Here is a 24,722-nt window from a genome sequence, read left to right on the forward strand (position 1 = left end):
TATCTAAACTTTAGATAAGATATATAGACAAGTCACTTGTTATATTTAGTTTTTCATCTCGGATCCGCTTTAAGCACTTACCAAGAAATTAACTTGCTAAGATTTATAAAGTGGTACATTAACTTTTCATTAGCTTTTTACATGTGAAATATAATCTTGATGGGGAGGGTGATGGGTTTTTGGGGTACTTGGACCAGGGAAAGGTGGTGCCGGGCGCATGGAAAGCTATAGGGCCACCTAGACCTCACACAAGCACAGTTTAGGTGGGGCGGGGCTCCCCCAAATGCCCACCCTCACCTCAAACAGCGTTCCCTGTATTTCTTTAACTCCAACTCCCCCCCCCAACCTCACTCTCAGCAAGGTGTGACGGGCAGAACATACCATGAAAATAGGTACTATACAACCAATGTAGAGGCAGGTGTCAAATAATAACCTAATCAAGCTTGAACAGAGTTCCTTCAAGAAATATTTTGCGCAGGATGCTATTGCGGGCAGGAAAGCAAAGAAAGATACGTGTGGCTTGGGGCGTGCAAGCACCATCGACTTACAAGTCAACTGTAACGAAACTATGTGGCGGCGGGAGAGCGTAAGATTGTGGAGGATCGGCGCGGGACAGGATGGCTGCAAGGGGCTGGCAGAAGCCCCAGGTAAGTGAAACACTGTTTTTATTTAGTATTCAGTTCTGCTTTAAAGTGGAAGAAAACAACCACAGTGCATGCTCCTGATGAGGTGGCAGATTGTCTCCTGAGGGATCTCCTCCCAGATCTGGACTAAAGTATCCACCAACTCCTAGACAGTCTGTGGTGCAACATGGCATTAGTGGATGGAGCCAGACACGATGTCCCAGATGTGCTCAATTGGATTCAGGTCTGGGGAACGGGAGGGCCAGTCTATAGCATCAATGCCTTCGTCTTGCAGGAACTGCTGACACTCCAGCCACATGAGGTCTAGCATTGTTTTGCATTAGGAAGAACCCAGGGCCAACTGCACCAGCATATGGTCTCACAAGGGGTCTGAGCATCTCATCTCAGTACCTAATGGCAGTCAGGCTACCTCTGGCGAGCACATGGAGGGCTGTGCAGCCCCCCAAAGAAATGCCACCCCACACCATCACTGACCCACTGCTAAACGGGTCATACTAGAGGATGTTGCAGGAAGCAGAACGTTCTTCACTGCGTCTCCAGACTCACATGTGCTCAGTGTGAACCTGCTTTTATCTGAAGAGCACAGGGCCCCAGTGGCGAATTTGCCAATTTTGAGTTTTCTCTAGCAAATGCCAAACGTCCTTCACAGTGTTGGGCTGTGCTGTAAGCACAACCCTCACCTGTGGACCACCCTCATGGAGTCAGTTTCTGACCGTTCAAGCAGACACATGAACATTTGTGGCCCACTGGACGTCATTTTGCAAGGCTCCGGCAGTGCTTCTGTTCCTCCTTGCACTAAAGTGGAGGTAGCAGTCCTGCTGCTGGGTTGTTGCCCTCCTACAGCCTCCTCCATGTCTCCTGATGTACTAGCCTGTCTCTCCTGGTAGCGCCTCCATGCTCTGGACACTACGCTGACAGACACAGCAAATCACCTTGCTACTGCTCGCAGTGATGTGCCGTCCTGGATAAGCAGCACTACCTGAGCCACTTGTGGGTGTTTTAGACTCCGCCTCATGCTACCACTAGGGGGAAAGCACCGCCAGCATTCAAAAGTGACCAAAACAACAGCCAGAAAGCATAGGAACTGAGAAGTGGTCTGTGGTCACCACTAGAGATGGCCCAAACGGTTCGCTGGCGAACTTGTTCACGCGAATCTCAGTGGTTCACGTTCGCCACGAACCGCATTTTTCCCATAGACTTTATTGCCCGCCGAATTTAGCGCTTAACAGCAAAGTCCGCTTACATAGTAGAAACACCAAATTTGCAGGGTATGTAGAGGGGGACAGTGACTACAAGAGGAAAAACATTTTTTTCAAAAGGACCTTAAAGAGACTCCGTAACAAAAATTGCATCCTGTTTTTTATCATCCTACAAGTTCCAAAAGCTATTCTAATGTGTTCTGGCTTACTGCAGCACTTTCTGCTATCACAGTCTCTGTAATAAATCAATGCATCTTTCCCTTGTCAGACTTGTCAGCCTGTGTCTGGAAGGCTGCCAAGTTCTTCAGTGTTGTGGTTCTGCTATGAATTCCCCCTTCCAGGCCCCTCTATGCACACTGCCTGTGTATTATTTAGATTAGAGCAGCTTCTCTCTTCTCTCTTATCTTTTACAAGCTGGATAAATCGTCCTCTGAGCTGGCTGGGCTTTCACATACTGAAGAATTACAGACAAGGGCAAAGATGTTTGCAGGAGAAAAAAAGAGCCGCCTGAAACGTCAGTGCATGAGAACTGCAGGGAGAAAAACACACAAATGATCTCTTGAGATTCAAAAGGAAGGCTGTATACAGCCTGCTTGTGTATGGATGTATTTTCTATGTGTGGACATACAGTACATCAACCTACTTCCTGTTTTGGTGGCCATTTTGTTTGTTTATAAACAAACTTTTTAAAACTGTTTTTAACCACTTTTAATGCGGCGAGGAGCGGCGAAATTGTGACAGAGGGTAATAGGAGATGTCCCCTAACGCACTGGTATGTTTACTTTTGTGCGATTTTAAAAATACAGATTCTCTTTAATTTTAACCACTTTACCCCCGCGCGTACGTATTTCTCCGCCCCTTTTTCCATCCTTTAAAAACCAGGGACGGAGAAACACGTACTTTCCGCGTTCCCGACGCTGTCCGCGCTCCCGCTCGTAAACACGCCGCCCGCCGCTAGTAAAACCGCCGCCGCCCGCTCGCCCGGAGATCAATGAACGGGAAAATCCATTCCCGTTCGTTGATCTAAGCCCCACAATGACCCGCTGCTCTCCTATGGGCAGCGCGATCATTGTGAGAAGAAACTCACGTGTCCAGCCTCCTTATTCTTCCTCCAAGCTTCCGGAAGGAGGCTTGGAGGTCGCAATAAAGCAAAAAGTTACTGTGGCCATCTTGTGGCCAAATAGTAAACTACACCCTACACATTTTTCACATACAAATAAATGACTTTTACACAAAAAATTAACTCATTACCTCCCACACTCCCCATTTTTTTTTTTTTGTAATTAAAAAAAAAAATTCAAAAATTTACAATTAAAAAAAATACATAATTAGTTACCTTAGGGACTGAACTTTTTAAATATTTAAGTCAAGAGGGTATAACACTGTTACTTTATAAACTATGGGCTTGTAATTAGGGATGGACGCAAAACTGAAAAAAATGCACCTTTATTTCCAAATGAAATATTGGCGCCAAACATTGTGATAGGGACATAATTTAAACGGTTTTATAACCGGGACAAAAGGGCACATAAATTTCATGGGTTTTAATTACAGTAGCATGCATTATTTAAAAACTATAATGGCCGAAAACTGAAAAATAATTTTTTTTTTCCCCACATTTTTCCTATTTTCCCATTAAAACACATTTAGAAAAAAATAATTCTTGGCATAATGTCCCACCTAAAGAAAGCCTAATTGGTGGCGGAAAAAACAAGATATAGTTCATTTCATTGCGATAAGTAATGATAAAGTTATAGACGAATGAATGGAAGGAGCGCTGAAAGGTGAAAATTGCTCTGGTGGTCAGGGGGTAAAACCCCTCAGTGGTGAAGTGGTTAAAATAGATTTTCTCAAAAACTTTAAACGCCCGCCGACTTTAGTGGTTAATAGCAAAGCCCCCTTAAAAGCTAGAAACACCAAATTTGCTGTGAATGGAACAACAGTGGGAACAAGAGGAAATTTTTTTTTAACAAAAAAGCCTTACACTTTTTGAGAAAATAGATTTTAAAGTTTCAAAGGAAAAAAGTTACAGAGCCGATTCATTTGATTCATTAAAAAGAACTGGATCATTCATGTGCCGGTTAGTATAGCTTAGAATGCGTCCTAAGCGGACGCATAGCTGCCAGCTCCCGCTGTCTCTCCCTACCTGGTGCCATACTAGGTGAGGGTGAGAGGTGAGGATGTGGGGAGGACAACGGGAGCTGGCAGCTATGCGTCCTATGCAACGCATTCTCTGCTATGTGGGGGGTGGCGGAGATCTTCAATCAACTTTGAATTTAATTGAAGATCACAAGATTAGAGGATACTGTCGCCGTGGGATATTTCCGAGGATATTGGCGTGGGAACTTTTTTTTTTTTTTAAAGGTACAGGTAAGTATTTCTGGTTAATTAAGAACATTAAAGGACTTTTTTCGTTGTCGTGTTTTTATTTCATTTAACCCTTTGTGGAAATGGGTAAGGGGTACTTTGCATCCCTATACTCACCATATACTCATTTCTCCTGGGAGGGGGTGGGCATCTGGGGTCCCCTTCTTAAAGGGGACTCCCAGATGCCACCATGAACCCCCCCCCCAGGGAGTCGTTGCCCCCACCTCCTCCTGGAGCACTGGAGGTGGGGAAGAGCCCCTTGTCCATGGATTGGACAAGGGCTCGGGGGGAGAGGGGAAGGCTGGCCCCTCTCCCCCGGGGCCCCCCTATACCATGGACCATGCGGGCTGGTAAAGCACAGGGTGCAAAGCCCCACACGGCCAGGGCTCCACATTCTATATCCCAGCCTGCATGGGGGACATGTGGTTACAGAGAGCACGGGAGGGGGGCCCAACGTCTTTTTTTTTTCCAGATTTCCCACACTCACACCCAGCACATAAAAAAACAATTTTTAAATATTGTTTCCTGCTATCTTTTAACATATCCTGCAGATTTGGTGTTGCTAGCCTGTAAGGGGCCTTTGCTATTAACTGCTAAAGTCGGCGGGTGATAACCAACCAGAGTTATGGGGGTGCAAAAATGCTAAATTTTGCCACTGGCTTGTATTGGGCTTCCTATTTCACTGTTAAAAACCTCAAATCTCTTCAAAGGACGATGGCTCAGCAGTGGCAAATTTTCTAGCATTGTAGGGACTTTTAGGGGGACTCAGGACTGGCGAGTTTGGGGCCCCTAGGCCAAAGAGGTCATAGCCTAGGGTCACAAAAGCTTGTTTTTTTTTTTTTGGCAATGGTGCAGGTGATGAACATAAATCGCCGCCATGGCCGTTAGCAAAGTCTGAAGCTCACGACATTTGGCATGCAGGTAGAAGGCATATTGTTTTACTTGCACTCCAATTTTGGGTTCCCTACATTTCTGCAAACCAGAGTTATGGGGGTGCAAAAGTGCTAAAATCCCCCATAGGCTTTCATTGGGACTTAGGTTTTGAGGGTACAAAAGCGCACGTTTCTGCCGAACGGTAAGGGCCCGAAACTCCCCAGCCCTGAGCCCCATTAAACTCCGTACAAAGCCTGAAAAATTTGGGGCCGCTCAGTCCCTACAATTTTTATTTTTATGTGCTGAGTGTGGGAAATCTGAAAAAAAAATGACGTGGGGTCCCCCCCTCTTGAGCTCTCTGTACCCCTTGTCCCCCATGCAGGCTGAGATAGCCAGAATGCGGAGCCCCGGCCGTATGGGGTTTCGCACCCTGAGCTATACCAGCCTGCATGGTCCATGGTATGGGGGGGCTCCGGGAGAGAAGGGCAGCCAAACCTTCCCCTCTCCCCCTCGAGCCCTTGTCCATGGCTTGGGGCTCTTCCCAACCTCCGGTGTCCCAGGAGGAGGTGGGGCGACGATTCCCTGGGAGGGTTCATGGTGGCATCTGGGAGTCCACTTTAAGAAGGGGACCCCAGATGCCCACCCCCCTCCCAGGAGAAATGAGTATAGGGGTATAAAGTACCCCTTACCCATTTTCCACAAAGGGTTAAATGAAATAAAAACACAACGACGAAAAAAGTCCTTTAATGTTCTTAATTAACCAGAAATACTTACCTGTACCTTTTTAAAAAAAGTTCTCACGCCATGGTGCCAGCCTAGGTGAGGGTTGACAGGTGAAGGCAGGTGGGGAGAGACAGCGGGAGCCGACAGCTATGCGTCCTGCACAGGACGCATTCTAAGCTATACTATCCAGTTCATGAATGATCCGGTTCTTTTTAATGAATTGAATCGAATCAATCGGCTCTTTTTCCTTTGAAACTTTAAAAACAATTTTCTCAAAAAGTATAAGGTCTTTTTTTTCCGCTTGTTCCCACTGTTCTTCCTAACATTCCCAGCAAATTTGGTGTTTATAGCTTTTAAGGGGACTTTGCTATTAACCGCTAAAGTCGGCGGGCGTTTAATTTTCCTACGGTCAGAAAGAATTTAAAAAAATCGATTTTCTCAAAAACTATAAGGTCTTTTTGAATTGTTTTTGTTCCTCTTGTAGTCACTGACCCCCTCCAGGTGTTAGACCCCTTGAAACATCGTTTCCATCACTTTTCTGGCCAGAATCGGTGTTTGCATTTTTCAAAGTTTGCCTGCCCATTGAAGTCTATTGCGGTTCGCATGGTTCATGCGAACACGAACTTTAGCGGAAGTTTGCGTTCGAGGTTCGCGAACCCAAAATCAGAGGTTCGAGCCATCACTAGTCACCACCTGCAGAACCACTCCTTCATTGGGGATGTCTTGTAATTGCCTATAATTTCTACCTGTTGTCTACTCCATTTGCACAACCAGGCTTTCTTTGGGTGGTATGTTTTGCAAAAAATTGTTTTTATTTAATATGCATTTTAACCACTTAACGGCCGCCCACTGCACAGGGGCGGTCGGAAAGTGGAAGCCCTAAGGACCGCCGTACGCACAGAGGCGGCGGTCCTTTTACGGGCATGGGCGGAGCGATCGCGTCATCCGTGACGCGATCCTCCGCCGGGGATCGATGGCCGGGCATTTAGCCTCCAGCCCGCCGGCCAATTAGCAGCGCCGGCGGGCGGAGGAATACAGAAATTCGCCCCATTACAGTGTATAAAGCACTTTGTTAGGTAAACAAAGTGCTTTATACATGCTTCCTCCTCGCCTCGTGGTCTCATTGTTCCAGAGACCACCAGCGAGGAGGAAGCAGTAGTGAGTATACACCACACTTTTTTTTTTTCATACAGCCCCCCTGATCTACCACCCCAGCAGACCCCTCCCAGCACCCTTGCACCCTTCTAACTCTCCCCCCCCCCACCTGTCGCTAACTATTGACGCTATCCCCTAGATTAGGTCCCTAATGCCTCCTAATCACCCCTGATCCCCCCCCCTTACCTTTAGATCACCCCCAGACCCCATCCCAGACTACCCCCCTGTATACATCTGTATACAGCTAGCTTACCCCCTGATCCCCCTCTGATCACCTGTCTATCACCTGTCCATCACCCCTCAGCACCCCCACCCATCAGCAGACCCTAACTGCATCGCGGGGGCAACCGATCACCTGCCCAGACCCTCGACTGCGCTCATACCCCCCTCCTGATTACATCCCCTGCGCATTGTTTACATCTGTCCTCCCCAGCAATCACTAACTGATCTTCGATCAGTAACCCCCTGTGACTGCCTCTCATCAAATCAGGACTCAGTCTGCTCCGTGGGGGCTCCTGATCAACCCCCCACCCCCTCAAATCACCCTCAGACCTCCCCTAATCACCTTCCAAGTGCATTGTATTTGACTGTGCTGTGATTGTATTTGATTGCGCTGCAATTGTATTCGATTGTAATGCAATTGTATTTGATTGTCCCGTGATCGGCTTTGATTGTCCCGTGATTGTTTGCCTCCCCCCCCACCACCTTCCGAGTGCATAAGATTTGATTGTGCTGTTATTGTATTTGATTGTCCCGTGATCGGCTTTGATTGTCCAGTGATTGGATTCGATTGTGCTGTAATTGTATTTGATTGTCCCGTGATCGGCTTTGATTGTCCCGTGATTGTTTGCCTCCCCCCCACCACCTCCCCCCCCACCACCACCCCCCATCACCTTCCGAGTGCATAAGATTTGATTGTGCTGTTATTGTATTTGATTGTCCCGTGATCGGCTTTGATTGTCCAGTGATTGATTGCCTCTGAGACCCCACTCGCCACCACCCCCAAACCCCCCACCCCAGATCATCCCCCTGTTACAATCCTAGTGATCTAAAAACAGTGATCAGTGAAAACTGACACTTTTTCAGTATCACTAGTGTTAGCAGTTAGGCCAGTTAGCTAGGCCCCTTTGTTAGGGTCAGTTAGGGCCCAGCCCACTGCACCGCATTGACCGATTAGCGCCATCACTGTCGCTAATCAGCATTGGTACTATATAGTATCTAGTGATCATTCCTGATTGCAGACAGATCTATAGCAGTACATTAGGGTCACCTTAGTGTAGGCTCCACTAAAAACGCAGTGTTTACCCGATCATGCCTGATCGTTCGCCCGCACTTGCGTTCAGCCGCCCCACTGTAGTGACAGATTTTTTGTTCTGATCACTGCAAAAACACTGTACACTAGCTGTGGCACTGTAAAGATCAGTTGCGAAACGGCTGTAAGGCCGTGCACCCACTGGCGCCCACAGCTGCCTCCCCACCTTCAGCAGAGCACGATAAGTACCACCTTTTCCACGGACTTCGTCCTTGTGTTTCATGTTACAATGATTGTACACTTGCTGTGACGCATTAAAGCTACAGTGCCAGACACCTTTTGCTCTTTTTTTGCATGAAGTTGTCACAATGCATTAACTTTTTTTGTCGTGAGCAGGTAGCTCCTGCTGAAGCTTTTTTACACTGCCATTCAGCGGAATTTATTCCATCTGCAGTTTGTACTGAGTGCCTGCCTCTCTCTTTTGAAATTTGCCTATTGAATTGTTGTTTCCCTTGGTATTGAGCACCAGTTATGTCTAATATAGACGAAAATCTTTCTCCAGAGGAGTTAGATTCAGCAGATGAGGCTGAAAAAGTGCAAGGTGATAACATCACCGCGGGGAGGTCGGACCTTTCTGGCTTTTTTGCTTACACCAGTGGTCCTAATTGTTCTAACTCTACTGTGGGCGCCAAGGTGCTGGAGCAAAACCTAGAGAGGCTCTGTGAGAGAGAGGTGGGAGTTTTTTTGGACGGTTACCACCCTTGAGAAGTATAAGGGAGAGGATCTAGTGGCCAGAGGCTTTAGGAGATATCAGGAGCCTTCTGAGTACAGAGAGGATCCCAAATTTCTGGAAACAGGAGTTTTTGGAACACTCCGCACGTTTGCAGAATATAGTACTCGATAGGAGCAAAGTGGAGCTGGGCCTGATCACATCTGCCATATCTGAGAGCAAGCTGGAGTACAAGAAATTAGTATCTGAAAGTTCATATAAATCCACACTTGATAAGATTGATAAAAAATTAGTACCTTTGCAAGATAATATTAAAGGGCGTAAGTTGAAGAAGTACCTGCGTGACAGAGAGGACTACAAATTCGGCAGAATCTTTACCTGGGGAACATTTGTTAATCCAGGGCCGAGGGGAAAACCCCGTCCTCCTAGAAAACCTAAGGGCTATTGGACAACTGAATCTGAGTCCAGTGGAGAGGACCTTCCTAATAAGACGCCAAGACAAAAACCACGCAAGCCTCAAAAACCAATGAAATCACAACACTCCAAAAAATCCCCGACCGAAGAACGACAGGTCCCTTTAGAAAACAAATCCGGCGAGGAAGAGGAAAAAGCAGAGGGAAAGCAGGTCTCTTGGGAGGACAAAAAAAGAAGGAGCAAGAAGAGGCAGTAACAATGCCCACCAACAATAAAACAAACTTGGTCAACCTGACCTCCGAGTTATTACCAGAAGGAGTGGAGGATCTTTTGAATAAAGGCTTGAACTATTCTCTGTCTACACAATTTGACTACCCCAACTTTAAAGCAGATCTATACAGAGGAGTTAGGAAGCTGAACATTAGACATCACTTTGAGAAAAAGAGACTGGAAGACCCTAATGCAGATAGTAATATTCAATCGGCAGGAAAGCCAACAATAGGAGCCCTGGGTTTCAGCGTGTCGAAAAGCTGGAATGACAGGGACTTGGAAATTATCTCAACTCTGAACGAGTTGCTTAATGAGTCAGTCCCGGCTGAGGTGCCGCTACATGACTCTAGAAAGTTTTAACCCTGTAGGTCTACTATGCCCTTTCCCACACAAGCTGGGTCTGCTATTGACATTTTTGAGCAACAAGTAGACAGGGAAGTGAAGGCCTTATTGTACCCCAGGTCGCAACCTAACCTCACCCACACGGAACTTAGAGCCTTAAATTGTCTGAAAAACCGTCCTGACCTAACGATCAGGAAAGCAGACAAAGGGGGCGCAGTGGTCATATTGACCACTGCAGCCTATAAACAAGAGGCACTGCGACAACTTTCTGATGCTTCCACCTACAGACCTTTAAAAAGTGATCCTACTGTAGGATACGTATCCGCTTTAAGATCCCTGTTGCGACAGGGGGTAGAGTTGGGCCTTCTTACTCCTAGGTTGGCCAAGGATTTGCTACCTGATTTACCGGTCAAACCGGTTTGGTACCATCTACCTAAGATCCATAAATCCCTGACCGACCCACCGGGCCGACCTATTGTGTCGGGCCTGGGGTCGGTCACGGAGAGACTCTCTAGGTACCTGGACCACATCCTCAGACCTCTCTTATCCCACGTCCCTTCCCACCTTAGCGACACCCTTGACGTTTTAGAGGGTCTGGAGTCCACCCCGTGGTGCGGTGGGGACCTGTTGGTTACCATTGATGTCACAAGCCTGTATAGCAGAATTCCTCATTTAGAGGGCCTTAAAGCTGTCAGGATGTACCTTGACAGAGGTGACAAGGATTCCCTCTTTAATGAATATATATGTGACTGCTTGGCTTTTATTCTAACTCACAATGCGTTTTTGTTTGGTGACGCTTGGTACCAGCAGGTCTCCGGCACCGCAATGGGGACTCCAGTCGCTTGTACTTATGCTAATCTCTTTCTCGGGGCCTGAGAGGAGAGATTTATCCACGCCGTGGACAACCCTTTCAGATCTCATCTGAGGATGTGGTCCAGGTATATGGATGATGTCTAGGCCTTCTGGTCGGGTGATGTTATATCCTTGTCTAGTTTTCTAGATTATTTGAATACCAACGACGTGAACATGTTGTTCACGATGGAATACTCACCAGACAAAGTGTATTTTTTAGATCTTGAATTAATGATCAAAGAAGGTACTGTTGTAACTAAGGGCTATCGGAAATCGACAGCCTCTAATACTATCTTACACTCTGAAAGCTACCACCCCCGCCATGTCACGAGGTCTCTCCCATATGGCCAATTCCTGCGGTTACGCAGGAATAACGCCAATTTGGAAGACTTCGTAGAACAGGCCACGGAGCTTAAATCACGCTTGCGCTCAAGAGGCTATGATGCGAATGAGCTTGAGCTTGCCAAAGAGGCCTTGAAAAAAGATAGATCTGATTTAATCAGAAGGAAAGCACCCAATTTCAGCCATTTGAGAAAAGGTTCAGGGGTTTTCACCTTTGACTTTTCTCCGATGGAGAAAGTAATTAAAAAAGTAGTTACTAAAAACTGGCCTATCTTACTTCAGGACCCGATCCTTAAGGAGTGCTTACCATCCAAACCTTTGGTTGCCTTCAAGAGAGCACCTACTATTGGTGACCTTTTTAGTCCATGGCGACTTCCGCGAGAATCCACGCCATACATGGCTTGATAATGTGGCCACAGCAGGTAATCATCGATGTGGGGCATGCAAGGCATGCAGACACATGAAGACTGGCAAGTCCTACCAGCTGGGTCCGATACAAGACAAGATCCCTTTCTTTGCTACTTGCAGGACAAATTATGTGGTCTATGCCTTATGGTGCCCTTGCCGGCGTTTCTACGTCGGCAAGCAGTGGCGGCTGCAGGAATTTTTTTTAGGGGGTGCTATGCAGGTTCTGGACTAATTTCCGGAGGAGCTGACCACACTGCGGCAAAAAATGGGTGTGGCTACAACCTGCGGTGCGCGAAGCGCGGTGCGGCGAAAAAATGGGCGTGGTCATGACCGGATGGGGGCGGGGCTAACTGTAATTTAACGTGAACCCAGGGTGAGAGTGATATGGTGGCTGCCATATTTATTTCCTTTTAAACAATTCTAGTTGCCTGGCAGCCCTGCTGATCTATTTGGCTGTAGTAGTGAACTGAATTACACCAGAAACAAGCATGCAGCTAATCTTGTCAGTTCTGACAATATTGTCAGAAACCCCTGACCTGCTGCATGCTTGTTCAGGGTCTATGGTTAAAAGAATTAGAGGCAGAGGACCAACACGGGAGCCAGGCAACTGGTATTACTTAAAAGGAGATAAATATGGCAGCCTCAATATTATTCTCACCTCGGGTTCCCTTTAAAAGTGCAACGCAAAGACAGAGGGCCCAAGTTTTGGTGACCCTTTCCCCAGAAAATTCACATAATTGTGCAGGTTTTCTCAAGAAAATACACGTAATGTGAGCAGATTTGAACAAAAAACATGTTCAATAACCCCAATATGCACAATCGGTAGCAGATATGGCCCCAATATGCACAATCGGTAGCAGATATGGCCCCAATATGCACAACCGGTAGCAGATATGGCCCCAATATGCACAATCGGTAGCAGATATGGCCCCAATATGCACAATCGGTAGCAGATATGACCCCAATATGCACAATCGGTAGCAGATATGACCCCAATATGCACAATCGGTAGCAGATATGACCCCAATATGCACAATCGGTAGCAGATATGACCCCAATATGCACAATCGGTAGCAGATATGACCCCAATATGCACAATCCGTAGCAGAAATGACCCCAATATGCACAATCCGTAGCAGAAATGACCCCAATATGCACAATCCGTAGCAGATATGACCCCAATATGCACAATCCGTAGCAGAAATGACCCCAATATGCACAATCCGTAGCAGAAATGACCCCAATATGCACAATCCGTAGCAGAAATGACCCCAATATGCACAATCCGTAGCAGAAATGACCCCAATATGCACAATCCGTAGCAGAAATGACCCCAATATGCACAATCCGTAGCAGAAATGACCCCAATATGCAAAATCCGTAGCAGAAATGACCCCAATATGCACAATCAGCACCACCTGAAAAAGAAAAGAAAAACCCATTTACTCACCTACAGCCAGAAGACCTTCTTTCCCGACCTCCTGTCCCGACCTCCTTGTGGCGCGCAGCGCCCGCGCGCCCACGATCCTCTTCCTACCCGACGTCACGAGACTTCCTGCCTGCATGCTGAGAGCAGGGCTACGGGAAAATGGCCGCCCGAAGCCATGCACTGCAGACTTTTCGAGTCTGCAGAACAGGGCTTCGGGCGGCCATCTTACCGTAGCCCTGCCTGCTGCTCCGTGCTGCCGCTGTGTGAACTGACTTGGCGTCTTTTAGACGCCCCTGTCGGCAAGACTACCAGAATGGTTAAGGACAGAATTTTGGAGTATGTCTATTTACTACCCAAGGGCAAGGGTTGCCCCAGGGTGGTGGAGCACATGACTGTTGCCCACAGCTCTGACCCAAACCTCTTGTCCTTTGCCTGCGTGGATCGTTGTATTCTCCCACGCAGAGGTGGTAATAGGAAAAAACTGCTCCTTAAGCTTGAATCTAAGTGGATTCTCAGGACGGACGCTATGGGCCCTCTTGGTTTGAATGATCACGTGGATCTAGCCTGTTTCCTTGATCCCTAAAATCTTTCCTCTGCATGATGGCTCTTCTTGTCGTCCTTTGGTACCTATTTCTTTCTTCCCCCTTGCTGTTCCCATATTCGCCACACATTTGACCGTTTTAATATATTTAATCTTTAAATCTGACTTTTTTCAATCCTTGCAATAGTTGATAACACGATATTAGTCGGTCTGTGTGGTGAATGGGTGTTTGCACACCTTCTCAGGTGTCTACCTGTAATGGAGTGGCTTTTTCGTACCACAATCTCTTCCCACCTCTTAGGGGCCTCCGAATCTAGGGCTTGTGCCCCGCCTCACTGCCCTCCTCCCCACTCTCCTCACCCACACCTTTCCCACCCCCCTTTCCCTTCCCTGTTTCTCCCCTCCTGTATACCCTTTGGCATGGGACTACCCATACATGCTTTAAGCATGTGGCATGAATGGGTGCTACATGTTTCTCCACGCTTAGCTAATAAGCCCAGAGATATGGATAATACATCCTACCCCTTGCGTGGATAGAGCAGAGTTTTGTTTACTACCTGTCGCCTGGCAGCCGAGATGCGTGTTTACGCACCCGCCCCCCTATTGGTCGCCTGGTTTTGCGGCCCAGGGGCGGTTTAGGTTGCCATCGCAATACTTTGAAGCTCCATACATACGCGTCATCTATACGCAGTGACGCATCTGCGTCCTCGTAACGTAGTGACGCATTAGCGCCGCTCACGATGACACATCTGTACCACCCTATGGCCGAGCCCCACGTCATTTCCTACAGGTAGGCGGGTCCCTACACGGAAGAAGGTGATTTAATGGCCGCTTCCATCCAGCACATTGTGCACGATTAGCCTCCGAAGAAGCAAGGCTCAACCCATTGCGAAACGGCTGTAAGGCCGTGCACCCACTGGCGCCCACAGCTGCCTCCCCACCTTCAGCAGAGCACGATAAGTACCACCTTTTCCACGGACTTCGTCCTTGTGTTTCATGTTACAATGATTGTACACTTGCTGTGACGCATTAAAGCTACAGTGCCAGACACCTTTTGCTCTTTTTTTGCATGAAGTTGTCACAATGCATGAACTTTTTTTGTCGTGATCACGTAGCTCCTGCTGAAGCTTTTTTACACTGCCATTCAGCAGAATTTATTCCATCTGCAGTTTGTACTGAGTGCCTGCCTCTCTCTTTTAAAGATCAGTTTTGATTTTTTTTTAATCAAAACTCAGTGACCACAGCTTTCTACCTCTCAAATACTCCCTTTTGCTAGGTAGGTGCTCTTTTTTTCTGGGTAGTCTCGGAGGAAAACCCCATAAATTTAGCAGTCCACAATGGCAAGAAGGGGGATTTCCGATGAGGAGGTATACAGGTACATGGACCAGTCGGATGAGAGCGTTTGGGAAGACTCAGCCGACGAATCATCCGGGTCCAAATTTCAACCTGTGGAAAGCAGTGGTTCTCTGACCGAAAGTGATGACGAGGTTTTGGTCCCGGCTAGAGCCGGGCGTACCAGACCCCATGTCGTTAGACCGCAGGTATCGCAGGATCCGCCTCAAGGGCAGCAGGGTGGTGCTAGCACTGATTAGAGTTTTCTTGGTGAGGCAGGCACCAGCAGCGCAGCATATCCTGGAATTAGTACCTGTACTTCCGTAGACCCTGGTGAAGTGGTGAGCGTCAGCATGGAAGTTGAAACTGGTACGGTGGCAAGTGCAGTAGTACCCCCGTCGCAGCCACCAAGAAGAAGACGGGCCCGTAGTACCCATAGACTCCCAGAGGTGCTGGCAAATCTAGATTGGCAATCCCCTGATTCTGCCGCACCCGTAGTGCCCCCTTTCACCGCCCAGTGTGGAGTCCAGGTGGCGACAGCTCATCTAGGAACGGCCCTAGACTTTTTGCAGCTGTTCATCACCCAGGTTCTCTTGGACTTAATTGTGGTTGAGACCAACCGTAAAGCCACACAATTCATCACCGAGAACCCGGATAGCAGCTATGCCCAGCCTTTCCGGTGTAAACCAGTCCAAGTTTCCGAACTTAAAATCTTTTTGGCCCTTATCCTTCACTTGGGACTGATGAAACAGAACGTATTGCGGTCATATTGGTCTACGAACCCAGTACATCATGTTCCCTTGTATCCTGCTGCCATGTCCAGGACACGATTTGAGTCCATCCTGCGCTTCCTGCACTTCAATGACGACAAAACCAGTCATAAAAAGGACCACCCTGCTTATGACCGGCTCCAAAAAATTCGACCCCTCATAGACCACCTGTCCTCAACATTTGCAGATGCTTATACCCCTGAACAGAACATCTGCGTAGACGAGTCCCTCTTACGCTTTACCGGGCGCCTTGGCATCAAACAGTACATCCCAAGCAAGCGCGCCCGGTATGGGGTGAAACTGTATAAGCTCTGTGAAAGGGCCACAGGCTATACATGTCGTTTTAGGGTCTATGAGGGAAAAGACTCAAAATTGGAGCCGGTCGGGTGCCCTGACTACCTGGGGAGCAGTGGAAAGGTTGTGTGGGACTTGGTGTCACCCTTGTTCCAGAAGGGGTACCATCTTTATGTGGACAACTATTACACAAGTGTGGCCCTCTATCAGCACTTAAAGTTAGAAGGAATCCGATGCTGTGGCACTGCGCGGCCTAGTAGCCAGGGCTTCCCCCAACGGCTCGTTACCACCAGACTTGAACGGGGGCAGAGGGCCGCCTTGCGTACTGACGACCTGCTCGCGGTGAAATGGAGGGACAAGAGGGACGTTTACTTTCTGTCCACCATTCACACAGATACGACAGTCCAAATTCAACGGGCAACTGAGGTCATTGAAAAGCCCCTTGTCATCCACGAATATAATGTCAACATGGGAGGGGTGGACTTCAATGACCAGAGATTAGCGCCCTATTTAATTTCCCGGAAAACAAGACGCTGGTATAAGAAAGTGTCTTTTTATCGGATTCAATTGGCAGTTTACAACAGCTTTGTTCTCTACAATAAGGCTGGGAGAACTGGATCTTTCCTTCAATTTCAGGAACAGATCGTTCTGGACCTCCTGTATCCAGGAGGTGCCAGCGCCCCCCCCCAAATGCAACTAGCCGACTGCATGGAAGGCATTACGTCTATCAGCTTCCGAGTACCCCAGGTCAACGCATCCGAAGAAAACGTTGTCGTGTCTGCAGCAGTGCTAGAAGAAGGACTGACACCAGTTTTTATTGTCCCAAATGTCCTGACCAGCCTGGCCTATGCCTAGGGGAGTGTTTTGAGAGGTACCACGAGCAGGTACACTATTAGAACCTAGGGAACTCCAGACACAGGAGTAGGCACACACTCAGTGGTATTTCGCACATTGTCCCAGGGGGAGGAGAGGTAAGCTTGAAAACCAAACAAACAAGTAAGCATAAAAGTCGGAAGGAGGATCGGTTTCCATGCTTGATATTGCTGATCTGTGCTGGGCTGGCGATATAAGATGGCATGTTTGAATTTCCCTTGAGTGTGGACACCCCCGGTTTATATGTGATTTACTTTGGGCCTATGATGATACTTTAATGCCACACAGAGTCACTTTAATGCTGTGACTCCATAAATCATACGCCGTGCTAAGCGACACACAGCGTGTCGATAGCCGGCTGTTTGTGTCTGTACTGTCAGTCTCGCCGCTCCCCCGCCTCCTCTATGTCGCCGCTCCCCACCCGCGTCCCTTCCCTCTAATCAGCAGGGAGGGAAGGGACGCGGGCGGGGAGCGGAGACATAGAGGAGGCGGGGGAGCAATCAGACTGACAGTACAAACAGCTGGCTATCAACACTCCGTGTCGCTTAGCACGGCGTATGACTTATTAGGGTCACAGCAGAGCGCAGGGGGGCCTGTGGGGGGAACTGTATAGCAACAGAGGCTGGGTATTATATGCAGACGAAGCCTCTGTGTGCAATTAGGATTCTTGGAACTCACCTCGGGTTCTCTTTAATATGCACTCAGAATACAGTCCGACTTAGGCGATTCCACTTTCAGCCCCTGGCCAAGCTGTGCTCCTGAATATAATCTCATGCAACCAGTGGCGTATCTGGGCAAAATAGCGCCTATGGCAACTTAAATTGCGCCCCCACCTGAAGCCTCATTCCCAGCAAATTGGTTAATTAAGATCCCTGACAACTATGGGCAAAGTACCGCAAACGTTTGACTTCCTGTTTGCGCCTGTTGTGTGACGTTGGCACGCCGGAAGATGGATTGTGGGAACGCTAGTCGTTTGGGGGGGGGGGGGGGGGGGTCGCTGGATCAATCTTTCTACGTCGTGCTAGTGAATATTTCGCTGAGATGACTAAATAGATGTTCAATTTCCTCCCTAGTCCTACATCTACTCATTGCTGGTCACTGTTCTTATCAGGATGATCTCCTGCAGCAGCTCTGATGAAAGCTAAGGACCTGTGAATCTTCTGACCTGCTGCTGTGTACAGTGAGCCTGCTGAGAGCAATGCATGGGCAGCTTAGGCTATAAGCAGCTCTGGCGAAGTTTACAGTGCACAGCTGCAGGTCAAAAGATTGTCATGTCCTTTGCTTTTATCAGCGCAGGAGATCATGCTGATAAGAACACACAGACCAGCCTAATGACCCATCTCTTCCTGCAGCCCTCAGCAGTGTCCCACTCAAGTCTGCTCCATGTGTGTCACTGCACGGAAGCTTCAAGCTACACACTCTCCTCTCCCATCCTCATCAGCCCCAGCAGCACGCCTGCAGGGCTCCATAGCCAATCGTTAGGGGAATGCGAGTAGTGTTGCCGGAGTGACACAAAAGCTGGAAGCGGAGAGGTGGACAGGACACAGACATAGTCTTCTGCCTCTTGCTACTTGTAGGGGCAGCTGGGCTGGCTGGAAAGGAAGGGCGAATTGATAACTGATGCGCCCCCTGGGAGGTAAATGACAATGGGCGCCCATGGCAGGAGCCCTATATACATGGCCCAGATATGCGTCTGCATGCAACAAGCCTGAAACCCATATGCACCATCCACCCTCGTTTCCTCCCTTTTTCTTTAGAATGTAATATACTAAAAGTTCACAAGGGCAGGGTTCTCTCCCTTGTGCGGTTCATACGTTGTTGTACATTTTGTGAATTACTATACAAATTGTCATCGTTATTCTCAGGGCTGTGGAGTCGAAGTTGGAGTTGAGGAGTCAGGGCAATTTTGGGCACCAGGAGTCGGAGTTGTTGATTTCATAAACTGAGGAGTCGGAGTTGGAAAATGTTTGTCCCGACTCCACAGCCCTGGTTATTCTTACACATTGCATTCCAAATTATTATGCGAACTGTGTCATAAAAATTAAATATTTCGTTTTTTTTAAATTAAATTAAACTCATGGATGCTACTGCATCTCAGGGCTCTTTTTATCACTCAAATCAATCTTGGACAACTGTGATAATTAGTTTGCCAGGTGAACCCAAAGGAAAAACATACATAGGTTTGCGCAGATAAAGGCAAAACGACGAAGATTTCTGCCAGACAAACCAACGGATTAAGAAAACAGCTGCTAATTTGCCATTAAAAACCAGCAAACTGCTCTCTGAAGCTGCTGGTGCCTCTGGAGTCCTGCGAACCACAGGGTGCAAGATCTTCCAGACAACTGCAGTTATGCATAAACCTTCTATTCAGCCATCCCTAATGAATGCTCACAAGCAAAAACGGCTGCAGTTGGCCCAAAACTACATGAAGGCTAATTTTCAAACAGACTTATTTAATGATGAGTAATGTGCAACCCCTGGATAGTCCAAGATGGTTGGAGTGATGGATGGGCACCATGTCCCAAGAAGACGACAACACTTCGAACCATGCTCTCCATGACAAAATATCATCTTTATACATGGCAATGCACCATCTCATGCTGCAAGGAATAACTTTGCATCACTGGCATAAAAGGAGAGAAAAAAAAAAAAACTAATGGTGTGGCCCCTATCCTCCCCTGACCTCAATCCTATTGAGAACCTTTGGAGCACTCAAAAAGTTCACACCCAAACAGCAGCTCTGAGAAGCTATTCTGACACCCTACAAAGAAATTTAAGAAGAAACTCTTCAAGAACCCACATGTTTAATAAACGCAAGATTTGATCATCTGCAATCAAATAAGGGGTCCTATGTTAACATGCAACTAGATCGGTTAACCACTTCCCCCAAAGGGGTTTTTACCCTAACGGACAAGATCGATTTTCACCTTTCAGTGCTCATACCTTTCATTTGCCAATAGCTTATCCACTTCGCATTCAGTCGTTTTCACTTTATGCATCCGAGCAATTTTCACCTCCTATTCATTAGCCTATAACTTTTTCACTACATATCACAATGAACTGATCTATATCTTGTTTTTTCCGCCACCAATTAGGCTTTCTTTGGGGGGTACATTTTGGTAAGAGCCACTTTACTGTAAATGCATTTTAACCATTTCAGCCCGCGGGGATTTTTCACCTTATGGACGAGAGGAATTTTCACCTGTCAGTGCTTCTCCCTTTCATTCCCCAATAGCTTTATCAGTACTTATCACAGCAAAATGATCTATGTGACAATCCAGCCCCGCGATCCCGTCGAGATCTGCTCCCGTTAGCGTACGCAGGAAGTACGGGCGCAGACGGACAACGAGACCGGTTGCTGGATCGTCAGAGGTAAGAAGAAAAGGGCGACAGAGCGTGCCAATCCCGTCTAATCTGCTCCCGTTAGCATACGCAGGAAGTACGGTGAACAGACTGACAATAAAGATTGGTCGCGCAGCTGCCGACAATATGTAATGGGACAAACATCCACCAATCCCGTATTACTAGGCCACTGTTGCCATGCAGGTCTCATGCACTAGAGACTGCTGGAGGCAAATTCACTGAGTGCGTAGTAAACGGTTAAGATTGGTTGGAGGTGCCCATACATGTACAATTCTGATTGTATATACAATCGGTAAACTAAAAATATCGATTTCGCGCTGGAAATCGGGTAAATAAAGTAAACTGCCACCACTCTCTCAAGTTCAGGGAGGAAAGAGACTCCCGCTATCATAATACGGTAGCCAGCCCAATCACGTTCAACACGCTCAAGTCACCGTTCGGGGAATAGTCACTTCCGACGGCTTAAAGACTGTGAGCAATGTGACCTTAAAGAAAGGTTACTGGGTCCCTATATGATGCAATCTCGAATTGTATTTATAATCGAGAAACGAAGTTATCGATTTCGCACAGGAAATCTGGTACTAGCTAATCCTAGAAGGAAGAAACTGTTATTTACAACCTAGCTAGCAAATCAACAATCATAAGCAAATCATAAAACAATGCGGTAGTATGACTGACTCTTCAGAGGGCAGATTCGTTATAGCAGCAATCAGATGACCAGAACAGGCACAAGACTGAACGATAAAATCGTTAGTTTATTTCTAAACTACATACACACAGCTTATTTTAGAACCGATTGATTGACAGAGAGAAGGCAAGAAAAGGAACAGGATGTCTGATTATATACAGTTCAAATACCGTTATTGGTAGTCCATGCGGCAATCGCAAGTCTTTGGCGAAAGTCCCAAAATGGCGGTTGCCATGCGGCCAACAGGCCTTTGTTAGAAAGTTCAAAGATGGAGGTTGGCCCGTGTCCCTGCGGGCTGCCAGGATGTTACTAGGCATCAGATTGAAGGTAAAGGACCCTGGACTTTTGGATCATGTCAGTTTTGTTCCTCACTGTAGGTGGGAGGAGTTATGACACATACAAGTCCAGCCTTGCAATTTGAATAAGGCAATGCCCCCTTAGGCAGGGAGAGGTTTTGGGCCAATTCATATTTTGCCCGCTCTCAGCATGCCCGTAGGTAATATCAAGAACCCGAATGAATATTCACAATCAGCGTAAGTGTGTGAATCTGCTAATACCAAACACGAGGAGTCTGGATCGCTAATAGCACCGTCCCCCCCTTTCACCTTACTGGCACTGGTTCCGAAAGATCCAGAGGGCTGAAAATCTCTCAGGACCAGGGTCATGTGGAATCTAATAAACTCCGTGAATTTGAGGGAACTGCGATCTTGGGAACACCAGAAATATTACCAAATTGTGCCTATTTATTAAATACAGTTTCTACAGTTTGGTTGAATCTTTGGGTGCCCAGATGGCGTGATAAGGATCATTCCTGTCTCCTTTCAACTCAGGCCACAAGGCAGCTAGGTGTCGGACTCCTGGTGGGTCGGTGCCGATCAGGCTGGAGAAAGCTACAATTTATGAGCTTCTGTCAACTGATATCTACCCTTCACCTGATGGATGAGGTCATAAACACCTCAGGGGGTCCCCTGTGCTGGCAGAGAATCTTTTCAACAGTAGGCTAATTAACTGACCATGAAAAGATTTCTCCAGCCCTTTGGTGAAGGGAAAAAAAAGTGTATTTAAACCAAAAACTGTCAGTTTGGGTGGTTTGCGAAGAACTAGCGTTGGTAACTCCATGACGCATTCGATATGTCATATCGACGGCGTCACATCTCCCCCTTTACAAGATTGGGGAAGGAGCGGTTAGCAGGACCTTGACTGAAGCAATACCAACTTGTTACTTGGGCTCAGTACAGCGGGGCAGCCTGGGTTCCACATGACCTTGGGGGTTGCCCTTTTTGTGTTGGTCAGTGGTTTAGCCAGGAGGCTACAGGGCTTCGCAAACGTCCTGTAGTATCCCGCTGTTCCCAGAGAGGCCTGTACCTCTGTCATGACAATCTGATATACGTCTGGTTCAACGGTCAGATTGTCAGCTGACAGCTGTCCTAGTACCAGGGACGAGTGATCGCAGTGTTGCTCCCAAGTCGGGGGGAACACAGGGATGTCATCCGGGTACGTGACTGTACAACCGTGCTTGCTTTTCCACAGGTCGTTCCACGCCTGGAGAAAGGTGGCTTGGGCATTCATCCTACCAAAAGACATCCGCATCGAGGCGTTTAAGTCCAAGGGCAGGGTGAATGTGGATTCCAGGCGTGCCTTGGGCACGGTTGGAATCTGCCAGTATCCGTAGCTCCGATCTATGATCGTTAGGTAGTTGGCGGATGCCAGCCAATCCAACAGATCACCGAGGGGAGTCATGGGATACGCAACGGTTATTGGGATGTCGTCCGGCATCCTATAGGCCTCACAGAACATGGTGGTCTGTGAGCTAGAGGATTTGCGGAGGACAGCCATCTGTAACATCTCCTCATACTTCATCTTCACTTTTGCTTGCACCTCCGGAGAGGCGCTGTAGGGGATCTGCCATAAGGGCTTGTGAGTCCCCGGGTCCCTTCTGTGAACTGCTGTATCCTGCCCAGGGTTGCTGCGAAGATTTCGCTGTGGGGGCGCAGTGCGCTTCAGCGAGGCCTTCGGGGAGTACGAGAGGTGGGGGGTGACTTTCACATCATCCGCCAATTCTCGTGTGGGAGCTATCAAGCCTGGCAGGGGACCTGTGTCTTCCTGTTCTAATTGGCCGTGCTCTCCCAGAACTAACTGCGTTCTATCTGACTGGGCTTCTAACAGATCCACATGGACCGTGCTTTCACCTGGGGTGTCAGTTACATGGGGAATGGGCTCACTGGAGTAGTTACCATTCTCCCTGTACACCTGTAGTGGAGCTTCCACTGCTGGCGGCTTAGCGGTCTGGCCACTAAGCGCACGCAGGTTGGAGTCGCTCTGTAGTATCCTCACGGATGTGGGACTACAAATCTCAGCCAGCTGCCTAGTGCGATCTGAGGTCAGCTGCTGAAAATCAAACTCTCTGGGGTCAGAGCTGACAGGAATGCCTGCAGGCTCTGAGCTCAGGTTAACAGTACTGTGTGTGTCTGTCTGCACAGGTACACTACAATAAACATCACCTTTTGGGTACATCAAAATCACGTCAATATTGACATTGGTCTGAAGGTCAGAGATATCAGGGGAAGTCGAGACTTCTCCAGATAGTCCTGAGTCCAGACTGCCGGTGACACTGAAAACGTCATCCAGCGTACTCTCACAAACATGCACAACATTATCAAAAGCATTTGCATAACATGATATGTCATTTTTAGCATGAGTGTCACCCGCCTGAAAGTCAGAATTGTCAGAGGGAATCCCTGCTGTCAGCTCTGAGTTCATGCGGCTGGCCATAGAGTATGTAATGGCCAAAGAAGGTACAGCGTTTCTATCACAATTATCACTGACACATGCAATTTCATTAGTAATAACAGGTGCAGAAAGAGATAAAAGACAGTCAGTTGCTGGTACATGTAAATCTGAGGGTACCTCCCGCCCAGCGGCGTTAGGTACAGTAGCATTAGCAGGTAAGGGTTTGACATCTCCCTGTTTTCCCAAAGGCTTGTACAGTACCTGGTGGTCAGGGAGTCCTGCTGGGAACCCCTGCATATCAGCAGAAAATTCCGAAGGGCACACAAGCGTGCCTAGACCAGTGCCAAGCACAGGAGGAGAGGGAAACTCAGCAACAGCCCGCTCTGGAAAACCCACCCCCCATCCGGCCTTCTCGGGACCTGGGATAACAGGGTTGTGGTGGTTGGGCCTGACTTCAGTCAGGGTGAGGAGCTTTTGTGGGAGAATATCTTCCTCTGTGGCAAGGTCGGAACAGACCAAGGAAACATCTGCTTCTGGAGCACTGGAGCAAAAGATGATCTGGTTGTCCACTGGAGCACTGTGACGATTTCCGGAACCGTAGAGCATCTCTGACACGCTGACAGGCAGTGCAGAGGGTGATGCAGGTGACGGATCAGGGTTGCTAGCCATCTTCGGGCTAGGGACGGTCGTTCTTTTCCTCTTGGGACAGAAGAACTGTATGTGGCCAGTCAAGCCACAAAGGTTACACGTGCGAATGGCAGGTGTGTCAGACTGGGATGCAGCAATAGCAGCAGCTGCAGGTCTCAGTGGCACAAAGCTCACTGGACCAGGAGGAGCGAATGCAGTAGGCTTACCTCCTTCCAAGTCTGGGGACAGTGTTCTGTGACTGTCCAACACCAGGGTTCTCTGGCTGTCAGGTACAGGAACCTGATGGTACGCCCTCTCAGAGGTGCGCACAGGAAAGTCTCGTTCCGTGCCCTCTTCCATGGCAGGAAGATTTGCTGTGGGGGTCACGGGTAGAGGTTCGCATCTCTCCACCGAAACACATAGTGAAGAGTGCTGATTCGATTGGGTTAGCTGGGCCAACTCCAATTCACGCTGGAGCCGTAGCTCTTCGATCTGGAGATCCCA

At 48.0% G+C, this 24,722-nt stretch overlaps 1 protein-coding gene across 6 annotated transcripts in view; it reads right to left on the minus strand.

Annotated features, from left to right (window-relative positions):
- Nucleotides 1–24,722, minus strand: part of REXO1 (RNA exonuclease 1 homolog) — a 373,818-nt gene that overhangs the window by 205,847 nt on the left and 143,249 nt on the right. The gene's annotated exons all lie outside the window — the stretch shown is intronic.

Source organism: Hyperolius riggenbachi, chromosome 1 (assembly GCF_040937935.1).
Source record: "Hyperolius riggenbachi isolate aHypRig1 chromosome 1, aHypRig1.pri, whole genome shotgun sequence".
NCBI lineage: Eukaryota > Metazoa > Chordata > Amphibia > Anura > Hyperoliidae > Hyperolius > Hyperolius riggenbachi.